This window comes from Bactrocera tryoni, unplaced genomic scaffold (genome assembly GCF_016617805.1).
Source record: "Bactrocera tryoni isolate S06 unplaced genomic scaffold, CSIRO_BtryS06_freeze2 scaffold_7, whole genome shotgun sequence".
Lineage (NCBI taxonomy): Eukaryota > Metazoa > Arthropoda > Insecta > Diptera > Tephritidae > Bactrocera > Bactrocera tryoni.
The window spans coordinates 7,547,208-7,557,140 of record NW_024396366.1 but is presented as its reverse complement, the minus strand read 5'-3'; the positions used below and the strand labels follow the sequence as shown (position 1 = coordinate 7,557,140).

At 33.4% G+C, this 9,933-nt stretch overlaps 1 pseudogene; it reads right to left on the bottom strand.

Annotated features, from left to right (window-relative positions):
* Nucleotides 1-8,476: 8,476 nt before the first annotated feature.
* On the bottom strand, nt 8,477-9,683 carry LOC120781579 (annotated as a pseudogene).
* Nucleotides 9,684-9,933: the final 250 nt, after the last annotated feature.

Sequence of the window (9,933 nt, the reverse complement as noted above, 5' to 3'; positions counted from 1 at the left end):
TTCACTTATATGTATTGATGTTAACTTTTGATGATATTCATGTTTTTGTATGCCTACAATACAAAATTGATTCTTGTTGCAAAGAAAAACAAGCAACTGAAAATCATCTGATTGTACGTTGGTCAACCGCGACGTAGATGCGCAGAACGAACAAAATTTGAACTCGTCATTGCGCAATCTTGTTTCTATCATTCTTGGATTTTTGGTATTTTTTGACAGATGTCGCTTGAAGTCTGCCGCCTCCTTTGCGTTTACAGCATCAAAGGTAAGCAGTTTTATATTGCTAATTAAATTATGTGCAAGTATATTAACAAAAACAAATTTTAATATTTTTAGATGGCAGAAAATAAACAACGCATAGTTTGCTATCCATTTTTCCGATATTCTTAACTTTGTCGCACACTTTCACCCTATTATCTCTGAACGTTGTTAATAATAAACGTATTTTTTCGTTAAACTTATATTGATTTTCCAAAAATACCAAAATTTCTATTAATAATTTATCTTATTCATTTTTATTTCACTTTTTTTTTTTAATAAATAAACATATTTTACTATCAGCTGTCTAAATGCACAAGTCTGCCGTCTGTCACCATAAAATTTCAATGCGTATTAGCGTTGCTTAAGGCGCATTAATTTTGCTCGTATGTCAGGGCTATTATAGTTTATATAATATATATACATTTATAGTTTATTTATTAAAACAAAAAGTGAAATAATATTGGAAAAATGGATAGCAAACTGTGTGTTGTTTATTTTCTGCCATCTAAAAGTATTAAAATTTGTTTTTGTTAATATACTTGCCCATAATTTAATTAGCAATATAAAAACTGTTTACCCCTGAAGCTGTAAACACAAACAAGTCGGCAGATTTCAAGCGCCATCTGTCAAACAATAGCAAAAATCTGTCATTTTTAACCAATGTTGCCTACTAAATTCAGCCAAATGCACGAAATTCTTGTGCATTAAAAACTTGCATTCACATGGGTCAAATGCGCAAATAAATGTAACTTAAGACCGCTAATGCATATTAGCGCTGTCGTTTGTCACGGCTATTAGTTATATGGGGAACGTGAGTGCCTTTTTATGCCGTCTTTAGGTAAGGTTTGGATTTCATTGTTGAGGAATTCTCTCATTCCAATAAGATATGGATAATATCTGCTGTATACGGGTATGTTCGAAGAGGTCCTAATTTCACCTGAGAGGGTGTCATATGTTCAGTTCTGATGTCAATATTGTTTACTGCAAGGGAAAGTTTTTGTTTGATTTTTATTTCTTTACTATTACCGAACTTGATTATATTAACTATAGTATATTAAATATAAGAATGTTCGCATTATTTATGTGACCTACATAAGTTAATTATCGCATGGTGTGTGATTTCAATCGTGTATTCAATAAATTTTCCGAAAAATGGGTTTCATTAGTGATTGGATTTAATATAAATTGTGGCTGTATGTAATTCTTACTGGATCCTGTATCTATGAGAATTTTTGGACATTTTTCGTTCTTCGTTCTGAATTCTACATTAAGCAATGAAGAACGTTTCATTCTAAAGCTTAGTATCCAGCTCTCAAGAATTGTAAAAACTTCATATAAAAAAACGCTTAAGTAATGGTCAAGAAAATTTCCTGCAGTAAATTTTCTTGTGCTGGTATGCAGATCTAAAGAAACCTAGTACTAATTTTTAATACATTTTTTCACTAAAATGCGAATATGGCAAACCTGGTTTTGCGAAGAAATATGAAATCAACAATTGTTTCTTGAAGGAAATTCAAAGTAATCGTTAAATTCATCCTAAATTAGTTAAAATCATTATTAGGAAGTATATTTCATTTTGAAATGTTGTATAAAACTTAACAAACATCAACAACATTCCTTAAATCGCAATGACAATATTTATGTTACATACATACATACATATAACGCACAAATTTTATTTTCTTTGTTTATTCTCTCTTGCTCTTCTAATGTGGATCATTCACAATGCGTAACCAGCTGTCAAAATTACTTGAAGAAATAATGTATTTTTTTCTTGAGCAATTACTTAAGAGCTGGATACGGACCTTAAACAATTTACTTCTATATAATCAAATTGGTTAATTTGATAGTGAGGATATTGTGAATCGTATGGTACCCGTGGAAAACATTGTTCCTGGGTATCGGTTTCGATGTGGAAGTTTCGGTGAGGTTTCAATGGTGCTTGGTGCATGAATTGAAAGAATTGTTTAATCCTTTTCAATGGGCGATGCTGTGATTTTGGTGCCATTGGCCTTAGTGGTTGAGCTTGGTGATAGTTTGACCAATGTTGCTGAGGATATTGATTTGGTTTAAAAGCTTGTTGATAATCGTGGTACCGAAGCTGCTTGTACAGCCCTGAACGGCTGTGGATAAAATGGTCGAGTTTTACTCATATACTGCACGATGTCGGCTTTGCCGTTATTTTGTTTCGGACGACGGATGATATTCCAAACTATTTTGGAGTGCCTTTCATAGATTCATAAATTTCCATAACTCTATTGACACTTTTTTCCAGGAACTATATTCTCCCGGGTTACCGTTAAATTCCGGTAGACTTCTAACAATATGTGGTATTTTGTCTAAATCCGATAATTGTGATCTATGTTCGGGTCTTATAATTTGGTCAGAAGCGTACATTAAGCAATTATCGTCCTTCGTTTCTCAGAACTTTACTAACTATTGATGATATTATCAGCTCTACACTGGGGAAGAATTAATTTCTAAATTCGAAATCAGATTTGAGGATGGTTGGGAAGCTTTAGGAGCATAAGCTCGACGATCTTGTAAGTTGCGAAGAATACTTGGGCGTATCATTTCTTAAATTTAATGCATTACATGCTTAGTTGTTTACCTTTTGCATAAAAATATTGCAATAGAAATTGTTTTAATGTTTAAAATTCATGATTTATTTTCAAAAGTTTTCACTGCCCTGTAATAATTTCATTTAAATATTTTTTTACCCTAACAACTTTTAAGTTTTTCCAAAATGTTTATATTAATCACTTTCCGGGTTTTTCAAAATTTTTTTCCTTTTAACAACTTTTGGGTTTTTTCAAAATTTTTATTTTAATAATTTCATTTTAACAACTTTTGGGTTTTTTCCAGATATCAGGAACACTCTGCAAGCTGCTAACACATAGTGTTTTCTTTTTTCCATTAGTTCAGGCTACTATGGGATCTCATTTCCTTACTCCTGTTCGGTTTCGGTGTTGAAATTATCCTTGCGTTTTTAAGTTAAGCAGGTTACGCGTTCGATAGATTTTTTAATAACATTAGTTTTTTAGCACACGAGATTTATGTAATTCTAACGTTTTTATTAACCCTGGTTCCGTTGTAATTTTCGCCCTTTAACCGTATCCTTGGACTCTTGGATTTAATCCGGGCTAGGGCTCCACCTTCCGAGACACGTGCATGTATGTGGTTTATCGCTTTCACCGTGTGTATAAAATAGTATTAGTAGATGAGACTTAACATTATTAGAAAAAAAACCTAAAACTAATCTTAATATTCCTAAACATCAGTATTGAGTGTTATATGTATAGAAACACTTTAAAAATACATAAAGTAAATTAATAAGTAGTTAATTTACGCATTGCACAGCTATCCTTACCTGTGTAGCAGGTTGACCAGAAACCTGCGCGAACTGAGCGTTCACCATTTCGGCAGGTTATCACTAACAAACCATTCGAAACGCCGAATCGTTAGACGGAACTTCAATGTCATACATATACTTCGTGCAAAGCGTGGATCCCACCAAACACTAAAATATTATCGTTGCCCACCACAATGACGCAGCGCTGCAAGATATCGTGTACATCGTTAATTACGCGCAGACAGATCTGTGAGCATGCGCTTTTTAATGAACAAAATCATGTGCTGCAGATTGCAAGGTAATACAACCTATACGCAAGACAATGTATGTGATTAGTCCATCTAACCTTAAAGCAGAAATTAAGGCAGTCTAACTTAGAATGGCCGTTTGGAAAAACTCGATTTCCAGCTCAGGCAGCGCTTTGAGTTTTATTCCGTCCTTAGCGATTATATTTAATAAATTCCTAGGAATAACAAAAAAAACGCTTACCTCAAAAATTTCTTCCAAATAATGCCGGCGATTTTTGATGTAATTTGTATAGCGTTATGTGCCTCACTTTCTTACGCATTCAACAAATATGTATAATGGATATAGCTACTCTTGCAACAGAAATTTATAGAATTTTTAAAAACGAAAAGTTAGACTTTAATATGTAGTGGTGTAAGAGATGAATCTTTACAAGTGTAGTAGTGATTTGGTTACTTCCATCTTGTTGGGAATATGGTATCGCTATTTGCAATACCTGAGTATAAAACAGCTATAGTGAAGATGCCCTCAACAGAAATCTCTGGTAGCGCTCTCTAGTAATTAACATATGATTCCACCGATAAGTCGCATACTTTACTTTACGATTTATTCTCATGTTCGGCTGCAATGTCAGGTTATGTTAGCAAGACGAGGGATTCCACTTTGACTGTTATGTACAGTTCAAACCTATCACTTAGGTTTTTTGTTTCTATATCCGCTGAATGTCTAAAAATATGAGATCCAAGCTTTTTTACCTTGATTTGGCAAAAGCGGGACATTCAAGTATAAATTCTTGAGATGACCATATCTCATATTCTTCCAAACTGTTAATGCAGCTGGCATCCCATGAGGTGTTCAATCCAACTTCATGAAACCCAGTGAGACAGCATCAAGTTAGAACTCATACAATTGAAGGTCATCATTGAAAGGTGGACCTTGCCTAGAGCGAAGAGCTCCCTAGACCTCTTGCGATTTACCCTGGATCAGAAGGACAGCTGCTGGTAGGTAACCAACGGCTGCTGACTCAAAAGTACAGTTATAAACCACAAGAAGCCAACGGAGCTCCTATCTATTTCTATTCTGCAGTTATTGAGTCTGAAGTACCTGTCCTAAAAAGCTCATCAGCCCCCGAAGGTAACTTGATGCTAAATATAAGGAGTCTAGACAACCCTTCACCAGTCTTAAGCGCACCTCCACTTGAAATGCGCAGCAGTGATTCCCTAGAGTGTTCAGCTGCACTACCTCTGCTCGAAAGCTTTTATCGACCATAAGTAGGCTCCCCTTGCTCTTCTCCTCCAGCGATTACCTCTCTCCCACGGCTCCCTTAAGAACTTCAGAGTTCTTGCGGGGCATCTCGACAGGATAAAATTTATGTCATACTAACTGTCAAATCTATTGCTATTGCCATTGCCAAATCTGTATGTGGGCATTTGTTATCATAACATAATCATTTGCGAAAAGGCGTCGGGAAGGTAGGTTCGAGCTGATGTAGCGCGTGTTTTGAGCTCTTGAACTGTTTAAATCTTTTATGTGGAAAAAAAAACGGGAGAAATATCCGTTTTTTATAAATGTATTTCTGGTAAAAATAAGAATTCATATTTTTGGATTACTGTATAATAATTATGGCATAAATTTTATATACCATTTAAAATAATAAATTTAATATGAGCAATGATATTTTGATTTATGCTTGTATAAGTTTATTAAATTTAATACTTCGCTCATTTCTCACCCCTTTGCATAATGTTCCTGTAAATTAACAATGTTAAACTAAATATTAATTTTTTGGAAAAAAAGTTATTTTGAAAATGTATTTTATTTTTATAATGTAAGACAACCGCCTTAATACTCGCTCTACTACATTTAATATTACCGAAATGAAAATGCCGTCGGCATATGTGTAAATGAGATATGTTGCCTCTTCGGAATTTTCATAGACATGAAAACTGCGGTGTCAAACTGCTGAAGTGACAGCTATTTGCTTTCAATATATAACATAAATTTTATCCTGTCGAGATGCCGCGTTAGGCTCACAGTCATCTAAGTATATCAAGTTTCCCTTGTGGGATGCCTCTACTCACATTTCGTACCTGTGCGCTACACCATTCCGCCCCGATCGTCCTATAGCGGAAATGTTCGAAGATGAGAAGCTTTAGGTTCAACCCCAAACCTATTTAAAACTCAAATAACCGCTTTTGGCTAGACGTTGTTGAATACTCTGTGTCCCCACTGGAAACTCCTTGTTCTATAATCCTCTCGATCTAGAAGGCAAGGGTGTCCGAGACGGTATCCACTGACCTACCTTTGCAGTATTCATGATATACCCTTGAATTCTTCAGATTCTACCCCTTATCGCAAATCAATGAATCTCTCTAACATATTCAATCAGAAGGAAGAGAGGCGTATGAGTTCAATATCCTTTGCCGACACATATTACTAGCTGCAGTCTCATTAAAAATAAAAAGCAAAGCTAAAATGATAAGTGTTAACACTTCATTATTCAAAATGAATGTATCTAAGGATGTGTGCCAAACGGCAGAAAAATTAAAATTCTGACAGATAAAAGCAAAATTTGACGTTTTTGGAAGTGAATCCGAATGCCTGAGTTTTACCCAGCTGCCGAGTTAAGTAAAACGCCTTATGAATATGAATACATGTATGCATTCCATAATAAATTAATTTAAAATTACCGCTGCATACATAACAATTTTGTTATAAAATATGTTATTAATTCGTAGTTATTCAATTATTTATGTTATTACCATATTTGCTCCATTCAATATAGAAATGATACTTTAGATAAGGAAAGTTCTTGATTTCTTCTGAATTTTTGCTATTTATCTGAAATTTTACAAACTAAAATTAAGAAGAAATAATTAAGTAAAAATATTACCTGAAACAATTAAAAAAATTAATTAAGAATAATTTGAAATAATTTAAAATATTACTGCTGTAGTTGATTCAAAGATCATAATATGAATGTATTTATGTATATCTATATGAATATATAAAATAATATACCGAAAGCAAGTACGTCGTAGTAGCCCAGCACTTTGCCTATAATTCGAATATATTTAATATTTTAATTAGCAAAGCAAACATGCAAACGACTCAATTGCGTTTGTTTTGAGCTTCAAATCATGGTATAGAGGAGTAAGGAAAGTCCCATTCACAATAGAAAAAAGAGCCATTCACAGTCCTTAACCTACCCCTCAAGTGTACGTTCACAATAAAACATCATGGCCACCTCTGGTGAATAAGGGTGGCGAGAGGTCAAAACGGGTTGCAGAAAGCGAAAATACTATAATATAAAATTATAAATTTATAGTACTAAATTTGTACATGTATAAATACTATTTTCAATTTTTGTTATAGAATGAAGTTTAATGCTATTATCAAAAGATTTAATTATATCTTCTTGATATAAATAAATATGTTATATATTTTTAAGCGTTGTAGTTAATTTATTCATGGACAAATTGAAAACTATTTTTGATAATGAGTGTACCAAAAGAGATAACTATTGTGGAAAAATTTGGTATTACATATAAAGGTTGGTACGCAGCTCTCAAGTAATTGCTCAAGAAAAATAATACATTATTTCTCAAGTAATTTTGACAGCTGGTTACGCATTGTGAATGATCCACATTAGAAGAGCAAGAAAGAATAAACAAAAAAAAACAAACTTTGTGCGTAATATGTATGTGTGTATGTGTATGGTAACATAAATATTTTCATTGAGATTTAAGAAATGTTGTTGATGATTGGTAGGTTTTATACAACATTTCAAAATGGAATATACTTCATAATAATGATTTCAACTAATTTAGGATGAATTTGACGATTACTTCGATTTTCCTTCAAGAAACAATTGTTGATTTGATGTTTCTTCATAAAACCAGGTTTGCCATATTCACATTTTACTGAAAAAAGTATTAAAAAATTAGTACTAGATTTCTTGAGAGCTGCGTACTAGCACAAGTAAATTTATCGCAGGAAAGTTTCTTGACCGTTTCTTAAGCGTTTTTTTATATGCAGTTTTTACGTTTCTTGAGAGCTGCGTACTAAGCTTAATATAATAATTTGTCTGAACAGTAAAACACAATTTTTTACTGTAAGATAAATCAAGAGATAATTATAATAGCCATGTTTTCTGAATTTTAAGTATAAATTTTTGTAATCACAAACTACATATACGTTTTATATGTCAGAATTTAGCTATATGCCGGCGATCAGGAATCCTACTCGTTCCCAAATGGAGTGTTTGATTATCCTAACAGATTTACCACATTGTTTTATAGTTCTAAGCTAAGTTTTTAAATAAAAAGGATTCTTAAAGAAATTATTTTTGAATTTGCAATATCTATATAGTAGTAAAAGTAGTTTAAATTAGCTTACACCAACACTATTTTGCCATGCTCAGTAGCAATACTGGCATAGTATTTAAAAAAATAAATGATTGTTCGAAATATATTCCGTTTGAAATTATTCAAATCGATAATAACTTGTTTGGCCCAATTAAAAATACAACTCAAATTATTTAATTTTTAATAGCGGTTCATTATTAGCCAAATTACATTTATTTGTTTTTTTAAGTTTAAATATCAACTTCTACACCATTCATAATCGACCATAATTCACTAGATGTAAAGACGAATTGTAATTCGCGTAGATGCAAATGTTTCTTTTCAAATCGCTACTTGGTCACCAACGCTGCCAACTTTCATTTGATGAGCGTTGTTTATTATTTGCGTAGTTCTTCCCGATATTCTATCGGATTTGGTGGAGCTGGTTCCCCCCACTCTCCCAATTCGGCATCATAATATTGCGCAGCACGATATGGTCACAATTCCCATGGTATTTGCTCTTCCATGGAGGTCAATTGTACACCAAAATTCTTCAACCACGGTATGTCGGAGGGAACGACATCGGTAAAACATTCGCGATCGACACGTTCCGTATGTAGCTCACCAATAGGTTGTTCAGGACAGATCAGCTCAGTGAACTTGGCTTTCAATAAGAAGGTAGGATCGCAACGCATGTCTTAACGACGGTATCCCCACCATTTTTCATTTTTGCGCATAACACGATGAAACCAGTCAATTAATTCGCTCAACTGGTAACGCTTTGGTCTGCAAGGTGGGTGTTTAGCATATTAGAAAGTATGTAAATTCAATTTTGCTCAAAACCTACACAACAGCTTAATAAAGCTGACCAGCAGTATCGGCATCCTAAGCGCAATTGACAATAGCTCGTACAACATCCGAATGTGCTCACCGGAGTATTTGCTCTTCAAAAAGTTACTTCCACCTTCAAACACAAAGCTCATTGGTTTGGGACTAGCGTTTAAAGCAGACAAATAATCAAACGTTCTACACCAGCTTCTTTGCTGATTTTATAAAAAAAAATAAAAATTACATGGTAAATCTTTTGAAATAAAGTTTAATTTTAGCTTACCTAGCAATGCGACGTGCACCTTCCACAAGCACGTCATTGAATTTAAAATTTTGTCTCGAATTCACGACCAACTAAGTTCATAAATACATTTGAGTACTTCACAGCATCGCGTATCGCTTTTACATCTCTTAAATCATAAAATTGGAACAGCACCTGACCCATTACGCAGCAGTATTAACGAGGCCATGTTTAGTTAGTCCGTACTTTTATTGGAATAAAATCCCAACCCGATCTGTTACTTATCGTCTCAAGGGAAATTTGCACACTTCTTCCAGATTCAAATAACTAAATAAACCATCGTAAAGCATTTAACCATGAAATAAACTCAAACAAATTGTTTTGCAAAAACCTTCGTTACGATGGCAAAAATGTAAATATGGCTGTGAATGAGCATAATCTGGATCCCACTATTCGGCATGGTTGCTTATTTGTTCGTAACATTTTTCTGTGGTGAACATTTATTACTGTGGTAAGTTAAAAAGAGGCATAAATTAAAAACTTAATTTTTCATGTATTTGCTCATATTGTTCTCATCTTTAAGAATATATATTAAAATAAAACGATTTTCTTTAGAAAATATATTAAACTTTTATATATAACCAATATTTTTGGGACAA